This window comes from Triticum urartu, chromosome 4 (assembly GCF_003073215.2).
Source record: "Triticum urartu cultivar G1812 chromosome 4, Tu2.1, whole genome shotgun sequence".
NCBI lineage: Eukaryota > Viridiplantae > Streptophyta > Magnoliopsida > Poales > Poaceae > Triticum > Triticum urartu.
Genome location: NC_053025.1, coordinates 7,893,370 through 7,903,807, shown reverse-complemented (window position 1 = coordinate 7,903,807; position 10,438 = coordinate 7,893,370).

Here is a 10,438-nt window from a genome sequence, read left to right as displayed (position 1 = left end):
TCATAGGATATCCAAAGGAAACTATTGGATACACCTTCTATCACAGATCCGAAGGCAAGACTTTTGTTGCTAAATTCAGAAACTTTCTTGAGAAGGAGTTTCTCTCGAAAGAAGTGAGTGGGAGGAAAGTAGAACTTGACGAGGTAACTGTACCTGCTCCCTTATTGGAAAGTAGTACATCACAGAAAACTATTTCTGCGACACCTACACCAATAAGTGAGGAAGTTAATGATAATGATCATGAAACTTCAGAACAAGATACTACTGAACCTCGTAGATCAACCAGAGTAAGATCCGCACCAGAGTGGTACGGTAATCCAGTTTTGGAAGTCATGCTACTAGATCATGATGAACCTACGAACTATGAAGAAGCGATGGTGAGCCCAGATTCCGCAAAGTGGCTTGAAGCCATGAAATCTGAGATGGGATCCATGTATGAGAACAAAGTATGGACTTTGGTTGACTTGCCCGATGATCGGCAAGCAATTGAGAATAAATGGATCTTCAAGAAAAAGACTGACGCTGACGGTAATGTTACTGTCTATAAAGCTCGACTTGTCGCAAAAGGTTTTCGACAAGTTCAAGGGGTTGACTACGATGAGACCTTCTCACCCGTAGCGATGCTTAAGTCTGTCCGAATCATGTTAGCAATTGCCGCATTTTATAATTATGAAATTTGGCAGATGGATGTCAAAACTGCATTCTCGAATGGATTTCTGGAAGAAGAGTTGTATATGATGCAACCAGAAGGTTTTGTTGATCCAAAGGGAGCTAACAAAGTGTGCAAGCTCCAGCGATCCATTTATGGACTGGTGCAAGCCTCTCGGAGTTGGAATAAACGCTTTGATAGTGTGATCAAAGCATTTGGGTTTATATAGACTTTCGGAGAAGCCTGTATTTACAAGAAAGTGAGTGGGAGCTCTGTAGCATTTCTGATATTATATGTGGATGACATATTATTGATTGGAAATGATATATAATTTCTGGATAGCATAAAGGGATACTTGAATAAGAGTTTTTCAATGAAAGACCTCGGTGAAGCTGCTTACATATTAGGCATAAAGATCTATAGAGATAGATCAAGACGCTTAATTGGACTTTCACAAAGCACATACCTTGACAAGATTTTGAAGAAGTTCAAAATGGATCAAGCAAAGAAAGGGTTCTTGCTTGTGTTACAAGGTGTGAAGTTGAGTCAGACTCAATGCCCGACCACTACAGAAGATAGAGAGAAAATGAAAGATGTTCCCTATGCTTCAGCCATAGGCTCTATCATGTATGCAATGCTGTGTACCAGACCTGATGTGTGCCTTGCTATAAGTTTAGCAGGGAGGTACCAAAGTAATCCAGGAGTGGATCACTGGACAGCGGTCAAGAACATCCTGAAATACCTGAAAAGTGTTGGAAATATGCCCTAGAGGCAATAATAAAAGCATTATTATTATATTTCCTTGTTCATGATAATTGTCTTTATTCATGCTATAATTGTGTTATCCGGAAATCGTAATACATGTGTGAATAACAGACACCAACATGTCCCTAGTAAGCCTCTAGTTGACTAGCTCGTTGATCAACAGATAGTCATGGTTTCCTGACTATGGACATTGGATGTCATTGATAACGAGGTCACATCATTAGGAGAATGATGTGATGGACAAGACCCAAACCTAAACATAGCACAAGATCGTATAGTTCGTTTGCTAGAGTTTTCCAATGTCAAGTATCTTTTCCTTAGACCATGAGATCGTGTAACTCCCGGATACCGTAGGAGTGCTTTGGGTATACCAAACGTCACAACGTAACTGGGTGACTATAAAGGTAGACTACGGGTATCTCCGAAAGTGTCTGTTGGGTTGACATGGATCAAGACTGGGATTTGTCACTCCGTATGACGGAGAGGTATCACTGGGCCCACTCGGTAATGCATCATCATAATGAGCTCAAAGTGACCAAGTGTCTGGTCACGGGATCATGCATTACGGTACGAGTAAAGTGACTTGCCGGTAACGAGATTGAACGAGGTATTGGGATACCGACGATCGAATCTCGGGCAAGTAACATATCGACTGACAAAGGGAATTGCATACGGGGTTGATTGAATCCTCGACATCGTGGTTCATCCGATGAGATCATCGTGGAGCATGTGGGAGCCAACATGGGTATCCAGATCCCGCTGTTGGTTATTGACCGGAGAGTCGTCTCGGTCATGTCTGCTTGTCTCCCGAACCCGTAGGGTCTACACACTTAAGGTTCGGTGACGCTAGGGTTGTGAAGATATGTATATGCAGTAACCCGAATGTTTTTCGGAGTCCCGGATGAGATCCCGGACGTCACGAGGAGTTCCGGAATGGTCCGGAGGTAAAGAATTATATATAGGAAGTGCTGTTTCGGCCATCGGGACAAGTTTCGGGGTTATCGGTATTGTACCGGGACCACCGGAGGGGTCCTGGGGGCCCACCAGGTGGGGCCACCTGTCCCCGGGGGCCACATGGGCTGTAGGGGGTGCGCCTTGGCCTACATGGGCCAAGGGCACCAGCCCCACTGGGCCCATGCGCCTAGGGTTTCCATGGGGGAGGAGTCCACCTAGTGGAAGGCACCCCTAGGTGCCTTGGGGGGGAGGGAAACCTCCCCTTGGCCGCTGCACCTAGGAGATTGGATCTCCTAGGCTGCGCACCCCCCCTTGGCCCTCCTATATATAGTGGGGGAGAGGAGGGACTTGACACACCAGCCCCTGGCGCCTCCCTCTCTCCCCGTTACGTCTCTCTCTCATAGTATAGGCGAAGCCCTACTACTGTGACGCCCTGCATCCACCACCACGTCGTTGTGCTACTGGATCTTCATCAACCTCTCCTTCCCCCTTGCTGGATCAAGAAGGAGGAGACGTCTCCCGTCCCGTACGTGTGTTGAACGCGGAGGTGCCGTCCGTTCGGCGCTTGGCCATCGGTGATTTGGATCACGTCGTGTACGACTACCTCATCCCCGTTCTTTGAACGCTTCCGCACGCGATCTACAAAGGTATGTAGATGCATCCGATGACTCGTTGCTAGATGAACTCCTAGATGGATCTTGGTGAAACGAGTAGGAAAGTTTTTGTTTTCTGCAACGTTCCCCAACAAAAAGGACTAAGGATATGTTTCTCGTATATGGAGGTGACAAAGAGCTCACCGTAAAAGGTTACGTTGATGCAAGCTTTGACACTGATCCGGACGATTCTAAATCGCAAACCGGATACGTGTTTACATTGAACGGTGGAGCTGTCAGTTGGTGCAGTTCTAAACAAAGCGTCGTAGCGGGATCTACATGTGAAGCGGAATACATAGCTGCTTCGGAAGCAGCGAACGAAGGAGTCTGGATGAAGGAGTTCATATCCGATTTAGGTGTCATACCTAGTGCATCGGGTCCAATGAAAATCTTTTGTGACAATACTGGTGCAATTGCCTTGGCAAAGGAATCCAGATTTCACAAAAGGACCAAGCACATCAAGAGACGCTTCAATTCCATCCGGGATCTAGTCCAGGTGGGAGACATAGAGATTTGCAAGATACATACGGATCTGAATGTTGCAGACCCGTTGACTAAGCCTCTTCCACGAGCAAAACATGATCAGCACCAAGACTCCATGGGTGTTAGAATCATTACAGTTTAATCTAGATTATTGACTCTAGTGCAAGTGGGAGACTGAAGGAAATATGCCCTAGAGGCAATAATAAAGTTATTATTTATTTCCTTATATCATGATAAATTTTTATTATTCATGCTAGAATTGTATTAACCGGAAACATAATACATGTGTGAATACATAGACAAACAGAGTGTCACTAGTATGCCTCTACTAGATAGCTCGTTAATCAAAGATGGTTATGTTTCCTAACCATAAACAAGGAGTTGTTATTTGATTAACGAGGTCACATCATTAGTTGAATGATCTGATTGACATGACTCGTTCCATTAGCTTAGCACCCGATCGTTTAGTATGTTGCTATTTGCTTTCTTCATGACTTATACATGCTTCTATGACTATGAGATTATGCAACTCCCGTTTGCCGGAGGAACACTTTGGGTGCTACCAAACGTCACAACATAACTGGGTGATAATAAAGGAGTACTACAGGTGTCTCCAAAGGTAGATGTTGGGTTGGCGTATTTTGAGATTAGGATTTGTCACTCCGATTGTCGGAGAGGTATCTCTGGGCCCTCTCGGTAATGCACATCACATAAGCCTTGCAAGCATTGCAACTAATGAGTTAGTTGCGGGATGATGTATTACGGAACGAGTAAAGAGACTTGCCGGTAACGAGATTGAACTAGGTATTGGATACCGACGATCGAATCTCGGGCAAGTAACATACCGATGACAAAGGGAACAACGTATGTTGTTATGCGGTCTGACCGATAAAAGATCATCGTAGAATATGTAGGAACCAATATGGGCATCCAGGTCCCGCTATTGGTTATTGACCAGAGATGTGTCTCAGTCATGTCTACATTGTTCTCGAATCGTAGGGTCCGCACGCTTAACGTTACGATGACAGTTATTATGAATTTATGCATTTTGATGTACCGAAGGTTGTTCGGAGTCCCGGATGTGATCACGGACATGACGAGGAGTCTCGAAATGGTCGAGACATAAAGATTGATATATTGGAAGCCTATGTTTGGACATCGGAAGTGTTCCGGGTGAAATCAGGATTTTACCGGATTACCGGGAGGTTACCGGAACCCCCCGGGAGTCATATGGGCCTTATTGGGCTTTAGTGGAAAGGTGAAAGGGGCTGCCCATAGTGGGCTGCGCGCCTCCCCCCCTCCCCTAGTCCTATTAGGACTAGGAGAGGTGGCCGGCCACCTCTCTCTCTCTTTCCCCCTTGGGAGTCCTATTTGGAATAGGATTGGGGGGGGAGTCCTACTCCCGGTAGGAGTAGGACTCCTCCTGCGCCTCCATAGGGCTGGCCGCACCCCTCCCCCTTGGATCCTTTATATACGGAGGCAGGGGGCACCTCTAGACACACAAGTTAATCATTGAGATCGTTCCTTAGCCGTGTGCAGTGCCCCCTGCCACCATATTCCACCTCGATCATATCGTTGTAGTGCTTAGGCGAAGCCCTGCGTCGGTAGAACATCAAGATCGTCACCACGCCGTCGTGCTGACGGAACTCTTCCCCGACGCTTTGCTGGATCGGAGCCCAGGGATCGTCATCGAGCTGTACGTGTGCTAAGAACTCGGAGGTGCCGGAGTAACGGTGCTTGGATCAGTCGGATCGGGAAGAAGACGTACGACTACTTCCTCTACGTTGTGTCAACGCTTCCGTTGCGATCTACAAGGGTACGTAGATCACACTCTCCCCTCGTTGCTATGCATCACCATGATCTTGCGTGTGCGTAGGAAATTTTTTGAAATTACTACGTTCCCCAACAGTACCGCTCCACCACCATGCCTCAGCGGCCATATCCAGCACGCGTCGCGTCAAGGGTGGAGCGCGCCCACGTCGAGCTCGCTCTCCCAGCGCCCGCCAGCCCGGGCTACCAAGTCCGCCACGTGTCGGCGCCAGTCCAGCCCTTGGGCTCTGACGTCGCGGAGGACGACGTGGACGAGGTACTGGTCATCCATGATGACGATGAAGAGGGCGAGGAGGACGCCGTGCAGATGGTACGCTGGTCGCCGTCGAGGGTGGCAAGACAATGCCCATCGACATCGAGCTCCTTCCCCTACTCCCTGACATAGTGAAGGTGGAAGAAGAGGAGGTGGCTCAGAATCAGGTGGCGCAACTGTCGAAGAGGACGGCGGTCAAGAAGAAGAATTCTACGTGTGTGGTGCGCCGCTCACGCCGCCTCAAATTTCTGAAGAAGTGAAGATGAGCACAGTTGCTGAAGGAGGAGGAAGCTGCTGGTTATTTTTAGTTAGGTATGTTGTTATATGATGGTTATCTTTAGTTAGGTATGCTGGTTAACAATATTTTGGGTTTGATGTTGGTTAGGTATGCTGGTATATGTAAGCATATAAATTATGCAATCGGTATGGTTTGGTCGGGTTCTTTGTGACTGAAGAACTGAATATCTAGTGCTCACCCTATGTGTCAAGTTCAGTAAAATTTCAGAATATTGAATATGTATTGTTGCTTTGCTTCAGTGTTGCATCAAAGGTGTAGGTGCTGCTAGATGTTGCTCATATGTTGCAACAATACAATGAATTGGGCTGTTGCCCAAATCAGTAGTGCTGCTAGGTGATGTGCCCATGTGCATCACTTACCAAATATAGAACATGCCAAATGTGCATTGTCTGCCAAATATAGAACATGCCAAATGTGCATCACTTACCAAATATAGATCATGATGGCCACATGTTATTTCTGCTGCAATCTCTGTTACACTGTACCCATAAACTGAATAGCACATAATTCATCAGCATTTCATCATGTCAATAACAACAATGTCAATAACTTTATGACCAATCTACTTGCTAACTATGAGAGCAATCATAATGGCAAGCAGGCCAAGATACAGCAGACCTCCAAATCCTAAAATCCTATCCCTATAGAGCAATATTTCCTTCTGCATCTTAACCATTGCCCTCTTTTCTTTCTCATTCCTTTTAATTTCATCTTCATATTTTGTAATCTTAGTCTCCAGTTTCTTGTTCTTCATGGCAAGATACTTAATAACTGACTTTGCTTTGCTATCCCACTCCCCATCAACCCATTCAACATAATCAGAAGTGATAGCATCCTAGATAAATCATGAGCAATTCAAGTCAATTTATAACTGAACTTGTCACTGCAGGCGGTAAACACTGAACTTTTTTGTAGCTTGACCGCAATAGCAGTACTACTTTGAAGATCATGCTCAGTAGACTAACCTCAAACCCACAGCCCAAGAATGTGCTGCCAAAATTGTCTGCATCTATGCAGACACGGCCACCAGGAGTTTCCCAAGAATGCGCTGTCAATTTATACCTGTCATGGATAGAATAAGATTTTAAGATAAGTTATAAGCTGTGAAAGCTATCTTTGTCAATTTATATTAGATAAACTATTTTTCTGTCCAGACCGACACATTTGATTACTATGAATGTGTGTTCACCCTAAAACTACCATATGAATAACATATGTCTGCCTTAGAACATCATATGAAGAACTTCGTGTTACCATTTTTAACTTTCTTACAACAATCACAAAAGGTTAGCAGCCCTTCGACAACGACCACATCACAAATTAGAAGAACGTATAAACAAGTCTGGAGCGTTAAGCTAATTTGTCAGACTCGCTTATACATGCCAAATGGACACATGCCTAAAGCAGCTAAAGATGATTCCTACTACAGCGAAACAGAAGCTTTAGAGTTTGAAAAAGAGGAATGCTTGGGATCCATTGTGTAGTCAATGCATACGAAGACAAGCAAATATACTAGTCTAACCTGCTTCGGCGGTGGGTACAAACAACAAAACTCTCTCTCTCTCTCAAACAACAGTGGAATGATTGAGTCCATGTTCGGCTCTGAACAATGGGTACAATTTTGTCTATCCGTGCTAACAGGGGAATGATTAACTAATGTGAAGTGTTAATACCGAAGACTACTAAACTTTAAACCTCAATCGCCAAAGTGGATCAACAATGGTCACATTGATTACGACCATGTAACAGAAAACATCGTCTTTTAGAAGAAGAAATAGGAAGGGCAAAGCTATTATTTCCAAGTAGTACATATACAAAAGATAGTCACTTCCACTTGTTGCATAGTCTTAGAACTCCAAATTAACCTACTGAAAATAGATACGCTTGCAAAGACATAACAAGGTGATTTTTGTCATTTCTATTACCAAACTGAGCTAGGAAGGTGGTGGAGATGCTTATCAATCACAAATTGTGGCTCATGAAAATTGTGCTTCATATCATTAAAGAATCACGCTTCTCAATCACAAATTGTGGTTCATATCAAACACAATTGGCCAACTAATCAGCAGGATTTTCACTGCTAGAAAAAGGAAGCTCTTGACCTACCGTTCTAGTTCCAGAAGTGTCCGAATTTACTTTATAAGCTAAGTATGAATTTATTGATGCTCAGCTAACCTCCTCCTACTAGATTGTAAATATGAATTTTATTGAGGGCTTTATTAATTTAAAACCGGACGTCCCTGATGTCTATGTTCTAAAAAAAGAATGCCCGTCGGTGGTCTTATAGTGAAGAAGGCCCACTAGACGCCGCGGCATCCTTGATCGGCTGTCGGGACTCGGGCAACCCATTTTAAGGAGTTGGTCGCTGGTACGGTGCCGGCGGCGGGCGGAGGTCTGCATGGTGGTGCTGGACAAATCAATGGCACTGGCCTGCGCGAGCGCCCATGCCAGCGCGACGTTTGACCTCGCGTCGCGGGGGAAGACGACGGCGAGGCAAACGGTGCAGCTCTCTCGTCGTGGGACAGGATCTACGTCTCCATCTCGGTCGAGTTGATCACAGGAGGTGACGAAAGAGGGAGAGTAATTGGGTAGCTAGCTGTTGAGTCAATAAAAAGGAAAAATTGGAAAGGAAAAAGGTAGTGCACGTACCCACCCAAAATCGAGAGGAAGAAGAAGAAGCAGTGCACGTAGCAATTCGTGGGGGTGCAGTACCTACCTAAGGCAGGCATGCATGCATGCAATTCGTACGCGCGTGTGAGGACGTACGCGAGGCCGAGCGAGTCAACGACGAGGCGGAGACGGAGACGAGCCGATCGAAGGAAAAAAAAAAAGAGTCGTAGTACGTGGAGAAGGGAGAAGGAAGGAGGAGCCAAAACAGTGTCGACAGACCGACTCGTTTACGGCCTCACTGCCAACAAAAGAAAGACGCAACTCACGGCCTCTCCCGAGAAAACAAGGCCAGCTTCCGTCCGCCGTCCCTGCTCGTGCTCGCAGATATATGGCGTCTGGATCCACTTCTGCTTCCGGCGGCGACGGCTCTCAGCCTCGGAGGGGGCTCATCTCGTGCCTGCACAGCCTCAACTGCCGCGACGAGCACGCGCCTCTTCCCCACAACGACGATTTGCAAGAAGCCACGCGCGAGCTCATCGTCGGTTTCTACGACAGGCGTTCCGCCGGCTCCGGCTGCCCTACAAGGCCCTGCCCGGCCTCTACGGCATCCTCAGCACCGCCGGCCTCTGCCTCGGCCTCCTCGACCCCGTCTCCAACATCATGCTCAACACCCTCGCCCTCCTAAACCCCAAAACCAAGCCCCTCAGCGACGACGCCGCCGCCGCCAAGACGGGGTCCAAGAAGAGACACAGACCCGGTTTCGACCCCTGGCACGAGGTTGCAACCAGGTCCTGCCACAGTCTCATGGCTTTCCTTGTGGCGTACTTTGGATGCCTCAACGAGGAACAGGCATTCCGCTACCTCTACAGGGCCGGCGCCAATCTCCGCCTCGCCGTCATGCTCGTCCAGCACGGTCTCTACCATGCAGAGCCAGAGGCACTGGACCCTGAATCCGACAGGACGCAGGCTGCCCTCAAGTGGGCGACCACCTCAGCAGGTCACCATTCGCCCAACACCTTGGCTCAGGTCATGGCAATCCGGCTCAAAAATGGCGACCTCGACCTCTTCAAGAACAAGCTCTTCTCAGCCCATGGCACCCCTCTCACGGTTGAGGATGTGCGAGCAATCCATCGCGTGTTGCACATGATGATGACCCCCATGTGTGTTGCCAACATCAGCCACACCAAAGACGGGATGGTTGTCCATGTCCGTCAGAAGCTCGACGATGGAGGCGATGGCGCCATCTGGTCCGAAACTAAGCACGTTGTCGTCTCTGGTGCACCAGCTGACGCCAGGATCACCTCCACCATCTTCCACTGGGACGGGACCGCAGTTTCGTCTCTGCAGCTTGGACTGCCTGACAAGCTGCAAGATTGCCTCACGATAGCAGATTTCCAGAAACACTTTCTCAAGGCCTCGTGCGGTGGCGACGACTGCGATTACCTGCGCTCTCTCAAGATGTACCTCCATGGCATGATCCACCACCTGTACGTCCAAGCCTTCAAGATGCTGCACGCACCCTCGGGCTCTCTCATGCGCGGCATCCTCATGGCCGGCCACTGCTATGGCCCCTGTGACCCTCTCTCCAACATCATCATTAACTCAGTCTGGCATGAGACCTGTGGCTCCGTTCTCCCGGCTTCTGACCGCATGATGTTGAAAGAGTACAATGACGTCATGGACCCCCTATCTCTGATCTGCCTAGTTGTCCGTTCCCTCGAGGGGCTTGCAAACCTTGCCTTGTTCGCCGACCCCCAGTCCTCAATTGCTTGTGCTCTAGAGAAACTCTGCAGTGCAAAATGCGACCTTGTTGACATGTTATCATCTACAACAAAGAGGTCTGAAAAGAACCCCTTCCACGAGGCGGCCATGGCTGCTATTCACCCGTTGCCCCTTCAGCTGGGCGAATTTCACCAGATGCTGCTGCTCGAGCCCATGGCATG